This window comes from Chroicocephalus ridibundus, chromosome 4, assembly GCF_963924245.1.
Source record: "Chroicocephalus ridibundus chromosome 4, bChrRid1.1, whole genome shotgun sequence".
In the NCBI taxonomy this organism is placed as follows: Eukaryota; Metazoa; Chordata; class Aves; order Charadriiformes; family Laridae; genus Chroicocephalus; species Chroicocephalus ridibundus.
Window position 1 is genome coordinate 54,662,649 of NC_086287.1, and position 13,506 is coordinate 54,676,154.

The window sequence follows — 13,506 nt, forward strand, 5'->3', positions numbered from 1 at the left end:
GACTCCGAAGAATTTCACGTTTTGAGGTGAGGGGAAGCTGCCTCTCTCCCATAATTGGATACTTAAAAAAAAAAACCCTAAACAAAACCCCTCTAGGAAACAAAATGCAATTAACCAAAACATGGCACAGGAAATCACAAGATGGTGATATGAGGGTTCTGAATAACTGTATCCATTATGAAGTGCTTCCTCAGGATAAAAAAAAAAAAAAAAGCAACTATATTAGGAAAAGAGTAAGAGGGGGAAAACGCAGCTATTGATTGTTCATCTGACATAGTATTATGCAAGCATTTCAGTACATTTAAAGATACTGAAAAATAATCAGATCTCCAGAGGTAAATAAAAAAATGTACTAAAACATGACATGAGTCTACAAAAGATGGATTGAACCCATATGGCTAACTGGCTGTATGACCACTGATTCCCTATACAAAGAAAACGCAGCAAAGCTATTTTCTCAGACTTCAGTAAAGCATGTCGTCAGGCAAACTGGAGAAAGACAAGGACCAGCAGAACAACAGGAAGGTGAATGAAGCGCTAAATAAAACAGAAGATGACAATGGCTTGCATGCTGAAAGCAGCAGTGGCAAACCAGAGAGGGTGCGCTACTGGCATTGCTCATTGACAATTGCAACTAGTCTTCTAACTATTTTATTTAATATCTTCATTAGTGGTCTTAGCACAGTAAGTAGATTACTGATAGACCTTAAAAATTACACAGAAGCGTAACAGACACCACCACCCAGACAGAAGTATCATGCAGATGGGACATTCAGAAATAGGACAACATGACTAAACAAAAAATAAACTTCTACATGTAGCTGGACTCACGATGCAAAAAAGTCTGCCCTATGCCCAGAGAAAGGATGCTAGTATGGTAGCTGAAGTACAACTGTGACAAAGATAAACTCAGTTTCACCATGATCAGGGTATTTTGAGTGAGGTTTGTAAGAGTCAAGCTAGTACAGAAGGCACTACTGAGGCCCTCCATGGAACAGCTCCACCCAGTTTAGGTCATCTGTATCTAGAAATACAAACTCAACATGAAAATAAATGCTTAAGAATTCAACCAAACTTTCTAAGCTCTAGTCTCAAGAGCTGAGAAAATCCCTTCCACACTTACATCCCATGGTCATGGGTCCTTAAAAACTAATAAAAGGAACGCTTGGACTAATATAGATTCTTGGAGTGTTAACCGCTTTCTGGCAAGAAAATGCTTACTGTAATCAGAAATACTGTTGCTGCACTTGAGTACTGCTTTACTTTATACTATATTGGCTTCAAGCTGCAGCAGGGTAGGTTTAGACTGGACATAAGGAAAAAATTCTTCACAGAAAGAGTGGTCAGACACTGGAATAGGCTGCCCAGGGAGGTGGTGGAGTCGCCATCCCTGGATGTGTTTAAGAGTCGTTTAGATGTGGTGTTAAGGGATATGGTGTAGGGGAGAACTTTGTAGAGTGGGGTTGATGGTTGGACTCGATGATCCCAAGGGTCTTTTCCAACCTAAATGATTCTATGATTCTATAAATGTGCATTCCACGGTGCACAGTACGAAGACAAATCTGCTACCCAGGAACATGTATGGTCCAGGAGTTCCCTAAATACTCTTTTAGGAACAAAAGAACCAGGAGGTGCAGTAATAGCGCTCAAGTAGAAAAAAATCCAGGTTTCAAATTATTCAAACTCACATTTCACTTCCATCATGAACAGAGCACTAAGTGAGCAGCACACAGGCAAGATTAAGAAAAGACCATCAGAAACATCACTTAAGCAGAAGCAGGCAAAGAAGCACTTTGTCATCGAGTTGCAAATGAAGTCTGGCACACACTCTAATTCTGGGCTCTTTCCTCACCCGCCTTGACTGATAAGTCTTCCTCACCAGATGGAGGAGGAAGCTGCAGCTCCTCCCTTGGCAAGGCACCCGGGCCTCACTGGACTTCTGCAAGGATCCTGCAGATACCTTGTCTCACTAAAATGGTTGAGCTGACTTAAAGGAATATCAGTGACACTAGAGTAGGTCAGAACTTCATTTTAATTGGTTAATAATAGTTTCAGGTGCTATCTCCCAAGCCTACTACCTGACTGTTGGGGCTTTAAAATTACATTACTTGCTCCCCATTATTCATTTTCTTTTCCCTTTCACTGTTTGAAAGGTTCAAGTGAACAGGAAAATGACTTCCTATTCAGGCAAGACAGTGAATACAACGGTAATTAAATGAGCTAGAAAAAGAACAGCTAAAATTGTAGTTCTTATTCCTCACTCAACTCTGTTTACAGGAATCTCAAGTGTTCCTGTCACAGCAACAGGTAAAACACTCTCAAAATGGAGCCTATAAATTGTTGGTATGCCTTTCACAGGCATTAAATCCCATCCTTAGTATTCATACTAATTTTCACAGGCAAAGATGGGAAGAGGAGAAAGCAGTTAAAATATAAGAACACAGCTAGAGTGTGAAAAGCCTGTTTGTGTAGCTTATAACCTCACTGACAGAGAAAACCAGATAAACCCCTAGAAGGTCTCATGTGATAACCTAGTTTTCAAAGCATGTTTGCATGCACTCTCTCCCTGAGCTCTGGATATCAAGGCACTTGCCTTGACCATCATTCATCTGCCTGTCAAGACGCCCTAACAACTTCCTACATCCCTCCGCTGCTTCTTGTCCATCAGCACAGATGATGCTTCATTTACTCTCACTTTCTTTCCTTCTCCACTCTTTTGCACTCTAACAGCCCTTGTTGGAAAGGATATACATACATGTTTTCTTCCTCTCCTTCCCTTCTGAACTAGTTAACTTTCACTTAGGACATGGCACAGAAGAAACCTCCACACGTGGCTACTCCAAGCCATCTTCCGAAATGGAGAACTTATGTTAAGCGTCTATGAATTTCCACATAGTCAGTTCTCACCAGTGTAGTATTTAAATGCCTACATTCTGGGGAGGAAGGGGAGCTTGAAATCATTATGATGCAGTTAACTGACATCACTTCACAATTCACACTCTTCCAACACAAGCGCTTTGAGCTATGACATGAACGCTAACTCTTTCCCTTGCCTGTCCCACACCCAGGAGCCAAGCACCTCACCGTAAGCAGGCACCTCTGAGGTGTCTGAGCAGGAAAAACTGAAATCACACATCATTGCTGGCACAACTTTTACACCCAGAAGTTTTCACTTCTGAAATTGAAAAAGAAGAGTCTGTTTGATGACAAAACCCCTTCCACGTACTTCCTGACTGACTGTTTGGTCTTCACTGTTAGTCTAAGCAAAAAAGATCTTGAAACCTTTTCGGCGCAAGCACACTTGAAAGTTTCAGGACAAGTCTCAATTTCCAAATGAAAAACGCTTTTGTTATTGAAAGCAAGAGATGTGAATAAACTTCCCATTTTAATTTATGGTAACAGTCACATAAGAATCAGCTTTATAAAACTTCAGGGAAAACTTCTATTTAATGAGGATTTTAATGCACCATGCTAAAAAAAAAAAAAAGAAGGAGCAGAATTTGCCCCCTTTGCATTCCCTGACTTACTGTACCTGCTCAATCCCCTAGCACTGAAAAGCTGACTTGAAAACCTCAGACGATTGGTAAAAAGAGTTCCTGCAGATGAAGTTTACCCTGCGCATCACAGCAGCGTAGAAAAGCTAACTGCTTCCTAGCAGGAGCTGGTAAGGTGATTCCCAAGGGCTGCTTCCTCTGAGCTGTGTGGTGGCGTGAGTGTGGCCACGGTTGGCCAGGGGGTCCCACCAGGAGTGGATCCCAAGCAGTCCAGTTCCTGATCCTCACCTTAACCCAGAGATTAAAAAGAGCATTTCAAGTTTTCTGAGCGTGACTTCCCTCTCTGATGCTTTTCGTCTCTCTACAAGCCCCCTTTATCTCCCTCCATCCCTCCTTGGCAGCTGGGGATTTCTGCCCAACTGGCATCTCCCTCCTCTTCAGCCAGTTCGTGTGGCCATGGCTCCACACCAGCAGCCTGCAGGGCCACCCCTCGCTGCTGGTTACAGACAGGAAAGACCAAGGTGTGTGACCCAGCTGGCCCCTATTAAAGATAATGTTATCACAGCCTCAATTGTTCCTGTCTACATCTGCTGGTGGGAGGAAATAATCGACTTCTCTGAGCTGGAACAGGGGATGTTAGAGAGCTATGAATCAGAAAGCTGCTTGTGTCAGGAAACTTCAGCCATATGCTGCATTAATAAAGGATTTTTTTCCATAGCTGTGCTAATAAATGGCAACTTACCATTATTTCTCCCTATTTCATTCTATTTGCATGGAAGTGAGAGGCAGGGTGTTGGGGAGGCGGTGTGGGGAAAGGCAGAGACCTACACGCATAACCAGAGGTAAACCTTCCCAGTGCTTCACCTTCCCAGTGCTTCATACGCAACTGCAGCCATACACAGAGTCTAACGTGTACGAGATCCACACTGCAGTGAAAATACAACTGCTAGGAAACAGGAAGCGCTGCAGGATCTACATGCATGTCCTGAAGTGCTGAACTCTAAGCCAAGTCATCAGAAAAACACACAAGACTGAAAAACAATGCTGTCATCCTCCATACCAGCTTCCTACTGACCTACAGCAGGACCCACTGCCAGGGGTCCCACAGGCCAGTTCAGCCCTGGTTGCAGGTGCCAGGAGTGCCCTTCGGTGCCGACCTTCAAGGATTTTTATTCTACACAGCAGCCTTTAAGAAGAAAAATACTGGAAGTGGAACTGGTCAAGTTGCAACGTTTTAACTAAACCACAATAAACTATGCTCCAAGGCAACATACTTTGAGAAAGCTTGTCTTCTGTCCCATTACCACCAGCATTACCTTAATTAGTTTTAGCAGACTGTCTTCCTTTAAGCTGCAGTGCCTGCTGTGCTCTCACATCTGGAAGTTCATCATCCGGAAGGTCATTTAGGACCTTCCAAGTTACTTCCTGCACCGTGCTTTTTTATCATTAGCCTATTTTACTTGGTGTTTGAATACTGGATCAGGACATCAGAGAGATGCCTATGAAGCTACAGCAGCTGTGAATCTTACAACAACAGAGGTGGCACCTGGGCTCTTTTATTGTGCCTCAGGTGTCTGGACCATCAGCCAAACTCAAGGATCCTGTAGGTTGTTACAGTGGTGTATTTAGCACAACTTGCCTACTCCACTTTTGTGACTAGCCAGGAGCAGAGTCTGTTACTACTTCCCAACGGCGTGGCAATAGTGTAAGTTAACTCACCATCCTGCGGTTGATTAGAAGTGCAGAAACATCTCTCAACACCCGTTATTTGCTATCCGTAATACCCAAATGGTCTATACGATATCCTATTTCACTTATAGACAATTTTATTGTTTTCTCCTATGAGAAACAACCCATGGGACCAGGTGACTCTGAATTGCAACTTTTTGCAGCAGAAGTTCTCAAAGAGAGGGAGAGAACCCCATCCCACAGTCCTTATGCTTTGACGTGCTCCCCAAGGATGCTGCAGGCTTGGAGTTGCTTTCCTGTGACAAAGCTCTGCATCTTTAAGTGTGGCTACCAAATATTCCTTCTTCGGCAAGCCAGCGGGAACTCATCTCTGAAAAAGCAGACTGTTTAGGACAGTGACTGGTTGTACTGGGTTTGGCGGGGATAAGGTTAATTTTCTTCACAGCAGCCTGTATGGCACTGTGTTTTAAACTGGTGACAAAGCCAGTGTTGATAAGACAGCCATGTTATAGTTATTGCCGAGCAGCACTTGCACAGTGCCCAGGGTGGGCAAGCAGCTGCAAGGGGACATGTCTGGGACAGCTGAGCCCACCTGAGCGAGCGGGCAACTGGCTGTGGGGACTTAGATGCCATCTGGAGTTGACTCACCGCAATGGTCTACAGAGCATCTTCCACATTTGAGCTCATGCTGTTGCTTAACACAGATTTAAAATCATGTTATACAGTTAAAATTAGATGTGAAAAATATGTTTTAAAACTTCTGGCTGCCACAGACCAGGTATTTCTGTTGTTCAGGTAAACATCAAAACTCTTTTTGAAAGTCCCCTTCCCATCTCTACACAGGCATAAGCAGGCATCCTTCTAAGATGGAAAGACACAGAGACAGAAAACTTGTAACTACAATTAGCATACTTATGGCAATGTGACATTTTCAGTTGTGCAATTTAAAAGATGGAAAGTCATTTCACTATTGATGGATCTCGAGTTTTGGCATTCCACTTTTTTTTCCCCCTCCAGTTATTTCAGCTGTTCAAAGCTTTTCACATCCTTCAAGAAATATTTAAAATACGCTGACTGAATATGCCCTTTCCAACACTAGCACAGAAACAATTTCCCTAATTTATGGCTAAGACAACAGCCAAGAGACACTCCCAATTTCCTAAGAAAATGAGTGGACTATCCAGTAATCACACCCTTAGTGAGGCCACGTCATTACTTATGGCTATGACTGCTAAACGAGGCCTAGCTAATGAGAAGACAGGAGCTCGCTCACCTTACATGAGAGCCACTTGTGTGTCACTACTCCAGTGGCACAGGCTTTTCAAGGAAGGGGGTTACACAAGCTGGGGGGGGGGACACAACCAACCTTCGACAGGAAGGGGAACGCGCCGGTGAAGTTGGTTGCTATTCAGAGCAGTAGCAGAGGGACCACTGCTGAAGCCTTGTTTGCATCGTCAAAGGAAGTGACATTGCAAACATGGGTTAAGGGTGGACAAAAAAAACCAGAGAAGTCATTTAATTTTGATGATGGTGTGTTTGCTCCAAAACAAATACTGAAAGTCGTATATTGAAAGTCTGACTGAGTTGTTTATTCACATTCTCCTAAGTGAAATTTGAGTGAAACAATTTGCTCAAAATTGGTAAAAGTTCTCCTCTGAACCAGATAGTTTAATTAAAGGCAAAAATAATCTCAGAAATTTTTAAGAAAGCCTAGACATTCTTCTCACAATTATTATAAAACCTCAAACATAAGGAAGGAAAAACAGCCCAAAGCATGTTACTTTCAGGTTACTAAAGAGCCCATTGGGCTGGGCTGTCTCTCTTTAATAAGTCTCTAAACAACAACAAATCAACAGGGGGGAGGAGGGAGATGGAGAAGGAAGGGCTCAAAAATAAACCAGTGTTATTCAAACACTGCTAGATCCTAAATAGAACACAACAATACTGACCAAGCAGAGACACAGAAGACCTGGCATGGCTCCAGAACACAATAACCATTTGTCTTCTTTGCCAGAGGCAAGCAGCAGCTGGGGATGCCACTCGGGGGGATAAAATAGCACCACGCTACAGCTGGAGGATTACTCCCAGGAGCAATGCAATACATAAGAATAAAAGATGACAAGTTAGATGAATGCCCTTTGAGAACCTTTTCAGAAAGGACTAAGTGTTCTTCAGGAGAAGCAGGAAAATTAAGGATGGAAAAAACCGCCACAATCGTTTTGCCAAATTCACTTGAGAGTGAAAATGAACCAAGATGCAAAAGGCTTCATCTGAATTGGCCTGAAATCCTGCAAGAAAACCCCGTAGGGCAGATCCCAAAACACTGGAGATGCCCAAACGGTATTTTGTGAAAACAGAGTATTTTCCTAAGAGTTAATGGGAACCCTTTGAAACACTCCCCAGAGTTTGCATGATGATTACACACACTGCAATGGGAGCTTCTGAGTGGCAGAAAACGTCTTGAGCATTTCATAACGTAGCAGGGGAAAGAAGCGGAAAGCCAGCAAGTAGTATTTATTTATTTATTTATTAACAATACCTTCTTTAAAATTAATGTTTTAATACTACCTGTAAACCTGCTGCACAGCAAAATCAACCTTTTGGAGAAAGGTGTAAGACTGGAATCAAAATATAAAACCCTTCACAACACTATGTGCTCTGTAATATAACCAACGCCATTGCACCTACCCGAGCACACTCACCACATGGCTGCTTCAATACAAATACAGTAAGTGAAAGCAGAAGTGTAGGTGCTTCAGGAATAGACCCTTGTGGTAATATAATCAAACATGCAAAAAGGACCAGACCAGCAATACAGGAAGCTTTTCTGCTGTGGGGTTGGGGAGCTAAACTGGGAGAGACTTCCCAAGTGCAAATGGGAGGGAAGTGAGAAAAAGGAGAACAAACTTCTGTGGTATGACATCAAGCTTTACATAAAGTAAATTATAGTCCTTTCTAAAACACCATTAAGTCAATATACAATATCCCTGCTAATGACATGGAATGGAAACAATTTCTTTCCTGCACCTTTCAAGGCTGCCAGGAAAAAAAAGCGCGACAAGACTGGAAGGAACGTGGTGACCAGCAACAAAAAACAGGCAAAAGGGCTCGATTTCCAACAAGAAAGCTAAAAATAGCTAAGATATCCAAGGCAACATAAGGACTCAGGTTCCCAGGTCACAGCTAAATTTATTTAGGTACCTAAGCCTCCAAGGTGGTTAGTTTGAAACTGTTAGGTAACAACCAACCAAACAAGTTACTTTAAGGTAAAGTCTGTGGATTTGCAGCTCATGAACAATGCTGAAGCCAGGGAGAAGCAGCCAGGGAGCAACCCTGCTTTCACCCCTGGTGAACAGGCAGTATGGTAAAAGAGTATCAGCATCTAAAAGATGCTTTGCCCCAGAATAGAGATAATGTTCAAGATGAGCAGCATACAAAATGGGTTAACTAGAATTGATGCAATAGAAAGGAAAGGTATGAGCTGATTTGCAGGAAGACTTGCTGGCAAACAAATGTGTTAGGCCATGGAGCAATCTCCCACAGGAACTGGTGAAAGCCCGATTGGTTGGAGCTTTTTGAAAAAAAAAATTACACCAAACAATAGAGAAAACATAGGAAAGAATCCTGCACTTCAGGGAAACAGCGCGTAGGTATTTCCGCATCTACAGAGCCTTCCTCCCCAACTCAACCAACCAGAAAAGCTTTACTCAAGCCGTTTTATAACTGGGTCCTTCCTTTACCGCAGCAGCTTTGCTCCCACTTGAGGCCAGCCACGGTGTGGGGGAATCAGGCCTGTCCCCTTGGGTAAGGCAGCACCAGTTCTGCGACCACAGGCTGCCCCGCTCCGATCTCCGCGCTGCCCACTGTCAGCTCTGGACCATGCCAGCCTGCAAAATGTGAAACTATGACCGAGAAAAAATACCTCCTGCATTTGAAAATGACTGACTTAATCCACTCTGTAGAGATTGCAGACATCTGCCATGTCCATAACCAAGGCAGGCTTGCAGGGCCAGTGTTCTGGGATATTCATATATTGCTTACTACAGACATGTGTCATTCAAGCTCTAACTAGAACATTCCAAATAAATCTGCTCGGAGCTTTAACAAGTCCTTACACAGCTCAGCTCTGTGGTAACCACAATGCAGTAGACAGTAATGCATCTGAATACGCTCATAATACAAAACAACCTATCGTAGTTAGATTTCAGCCCATTAACTATCCTGTAGCAATACAGCGCTGAGTAAACACTGGTTTATTAGCTGTGACCTATAGCTTTTTACGGAGGAACGTACCAATATAAATGTATTATGGTAAGTGCTACGTGCTGTAACATATGCTGGGGTTCCAGGCACTTCTTTGTATCAACGACCAACAACCAGGATTTTTAGAAGTCCAGGTCATTTCACCAAAGGAGAAGAGCCTCTCCCTTCAGCACAGAAACTTAAAGGAGTGATGGTTTTTAATATTCGGCAAGTTCATAGTCTCTACAGCACATGTACTTTGACACCAAACAGGCTACCAATGCAGTTAGGGAACGCCCTATGCAAACATACCAGGGAGTAAATAAAATCAGTTAAGAGCTTTAAGAGGCACCCTTGGCTCACCAGTAGCTAGGCAGCAAAGATTACAGAACACACACTTCCACAGTACATCCTGAGTCAGGTGTTTCAGCACTGTGGGCATCTACATGTGATAAAGACACTGTAAGAAACGAAGGCAGGTCATGAAAAGGATGCCCTGTCATATTTATTACTACAATGAGTAACTGACAATAAGACTTCAAGTCTCGTCATCCTTTGTCACTAAAAATCTGTCATCTTTCTTCCCCTTCCTCTCTTTACACACCCTACAACCCAGGATGACCCCAGAAAGCACAAGCAGTAGACAAATCATCTCCAGACTGCGTTGGCAATGAGTATGATGCTGTGGGTAGGTCCACCTTTGGCCTTCCTGCTAACAGTAGCAATTTCATTTTTAAACATTTGATTGCCTGTAGACATAAGCAAAGAGGAAGAGTAGCTGAAACACGCTAAATACCATTAAATTTATGAAGATAACATGCAGCAGGAATTGTTTCTATGATTAAAACCAACAAAACATACGCACACATGTAAGGTACCTCAATACTTTTTTTTCTTTAATGTAGCTGATCCTATAATATACAGGAAAATAGAACAGGATTATCCAGAAAAATTCAAAAAGTTACTTATGCTTATTTTGGATTCACCTTATTTATACTTGCCACAGTTAGTGGTGCAGCAAGAAAACGGAAAGGCAGAACCAGCCCAGAGCAAAAATTAGCACCCGCAACAGGGTGCAGCATGTGAGAAAACTCCCCAGACAGCTACAACCGCAAGAGCACATTCTTAAAACATACTGATTTTGCAGGAAATCTCAGAGAGCTGGTGTTATGAAACTAACAAAACTCAAGAAAAGAAAAGGAGAAAGCAGCAGCTGGAACCATCAAGGCTGGTATAATGGAAAACCAGGTGCTCTCCTGCAGAAAGGGCAGTCGGTACTGGCGGAGCTGAGGCGCTGCAATCCAGTTGTGTTACCACCACAGTGGTGGGCTCTGTTAGCAGCTACCTAAGTGTAATGAGTGATGCTTGAAGGCAGGGGCAAGAGAGCAGAAAAGTGTCTCCTCTCTCCGTTGCCCAGCACTCAGCAGGCCGCATTGCACAGAGCACCGACGGTACAGCCTGTACCTGCAGAACAAAGGAGAGCAAGCCTGCAACAACGATTTTTAAGCCAAAACACCCCCAGATGACCATTAGCCCCATGCATCATTGTAGCTTTCCTCCCCTCCTCTTCTAGCCCCTTCCAGTCACCTCTTTGTCCCAGAGTCACTAACAGACCAGCGCCCATGATGCAGGAAATCTGTCTTTACCAAAGCAACTGGGTGACAGGTGGTGATACGGTGAATTAGCTAGGGAAAACAAGCTCTTGTAATGCAAAGGTGTGTGCTGAGCAATGAAGGGTAAATATAAAACTCAAACTATGCAGTAATTCCATTGGGAAAAGTGTTTCACTAACTCTCAGAGGATGTTAAAACCTCTTTGATTAGTTTAAGGCTCCTAAATCCCTGACGAGGTTCAGACCAATACTGCTAATTAAGGCCCAGAAAAATTATCCAAAGTCTCCAATGTGGGAACGAAAACAGGTATTTTAACTGCTTGGAACACCCACCACAAACTGGCTTAAAACATGCATAGCTAGGGTTTCGTTTTGCTTCCTTTAGCCAGCCGTCTCCCCAGGGAACAATAAAACGCACAGACAAGCCAGCCAGCCTGACCCCTCCAGAGACCTCCTGCATCACCCCACCGTGCAGAGGGATCAGCTTTCCCAGCCATTTCCTTCTCCCAGCGGTTCTTCCCTCTGCTCCAGCAGGATGCAAGTCACTGAAATGGGCACCTCCACTCCAAACCCTGTGCTTGCGGGCTAAGAAACTAAAGCTTATAAAAGGCAACTTGCCAAATGCTTGACGTAGTGTCCTCCTGGTTAACCTGAATCATGATTACGGTGATACATTTGGGATCAATAGGCAAGAAGAGTAGAATAGAAGGTTAAAGCACGTTTTGCCTAGTAAAGCTTCCAAATTCTTACTGTCCATGAGACAAGTGGGAGCAGGAGACAGAAATACAGACAGAGCCTGTCAAGGAGAAAGAAAAAAAAGGAGATTCACCCCGCAGCAGAGACTAAGAATACATACAGGAGAATTCAGCTGTTTTCTTCACTGCCAAAAATAAACGTCTCAAATAAGTGCTTCAAGTAACTTTTAAGTATTAAAAATAGTTTATGAAAAATGGGTGCCTTTCAAGCTGTCTCCTTCTAGGGAAAAGTTCCCAGCAAGCATGATGAGAAATAACTAAGACCTAATGGCAATTAGTTTCCAGCCCATCCAATAAATTGCATTTTATCATTTTTATTTCTACCTCAGATTGACACAAGATAGCTAGACATAAGCTAACAACCTACTACACAAAGGTGACAGCAGCAGAGTAACAATTTATTGGACTTACTCTGGGCTCTTTGATTTGGTTGGATTTTACTTTAGGAACCAACAGCGAGGGAATTATTTTTACCAGGGGATATAAAGCTTCTCCCTCTTCATTCTGTGCCTGCAGGAGGGGTGACCTTTGTTTTCTTGGTAATAAAACTTTTCTTTCCCAGTCTTTCTGTATGGTAGACATACCAAGCTCATGACATTTGTCTGCTATTTCAGAATCAGAAAGTTGTCTAGAGTTCTGGAGAGAACGGGTGGTATCCTCAAGAACATGTCTGGGACTGCCGGGTCTACAATACATGGTATTTTAAAATGCAATGGGAGACGTGGTTGTGGCACAGTCACACATTTGTGTTAACTTGAATCTTCCCAGGCAAATGAGCCAAGGAGGATACAGACTGGTCCAGATTAGCAACATATTTCACGCTCTTCAACAGATCGACTGGTCCACATAGAAAAGATGCCGCTGTTGCTACGCATAATGGCTACTCCCGCAATCCTGCTTTCCCAGCTACCCTGCAGGAGCGCTCCCACGGCTCCTGCCCAGAACAGTCTCCTTTGACCTCAGGATGTACCAGACCACAGAAAAGGGTTTTAACCTGCACTGATCTTGGCACTGTAAAGCTCATTTTGTTTACACAACTGCCCCAGTCCCCTCTGGCAAAACCAAACTAAGCAACAACCCACATCAGCCATGGATAAATTAAAATGTTAAGCTCAACTATGCAATGAGAGCAGCATTCAGATCCTGCCTGTTAATTTTCTCACAGCCTGGTGCAGACTCACCAAACACCCTGCTGCAACCCTGCTTTGCAAAGAGCTGCTGGGGCAAGAAGTCCCTCTTTACTACTGGAAAGAGCAATCTCTCACTCCCTCACCTCTTCAAACCCCTTCAAAAAAGCATATTAAAAGTGCAGCAATAAGCTGCTGGTGGTGTGGTTTTTTTCTTTATAGGGGAAGAGAGGGCAGAGGTTCTGCAGGTCACCACACTACTTGGCTTCTATATTTACATCTGCTAAATTTGACCAATTCCCACAGAACTAAAGTCCCTCACTGAATACTGAAAGTATCTCATCTTGTGGGGAAAACCTTTCAGTTTAGGGGAAAAAAAAAAAAAAAAAGAAAAAAAGAAAAAAGTTCTCATCCTGGAATTTGTATTACATTTGTATCACTTGTCCTATGGCCCAAGTCACAGAACTTCCCCTCACTGTGACCTCCATCATAACTGACAACCTGCTGAAATACTTATGTTTGTGAAGAAATAATTATTTTAAACAGTTTCAACTAACTGTGAAGTTAATTTGATACCTAGTAGTATC

General features: G+C 43.1%; 1 protein-coding gene across 6 annotated transcripts in view; it reads right to left on the bottom strand.

The window, feature by feature from the left end:
* Window positions 1–13,506, bottom strand: part of ITPK1 (inositol-tetrakisphosphate 1-kinase) — a 160,311-nt gene that overhangs the window by 94,502 nt on the left and 52,303 nt on the right. The window lies entirely within an intron of this gene.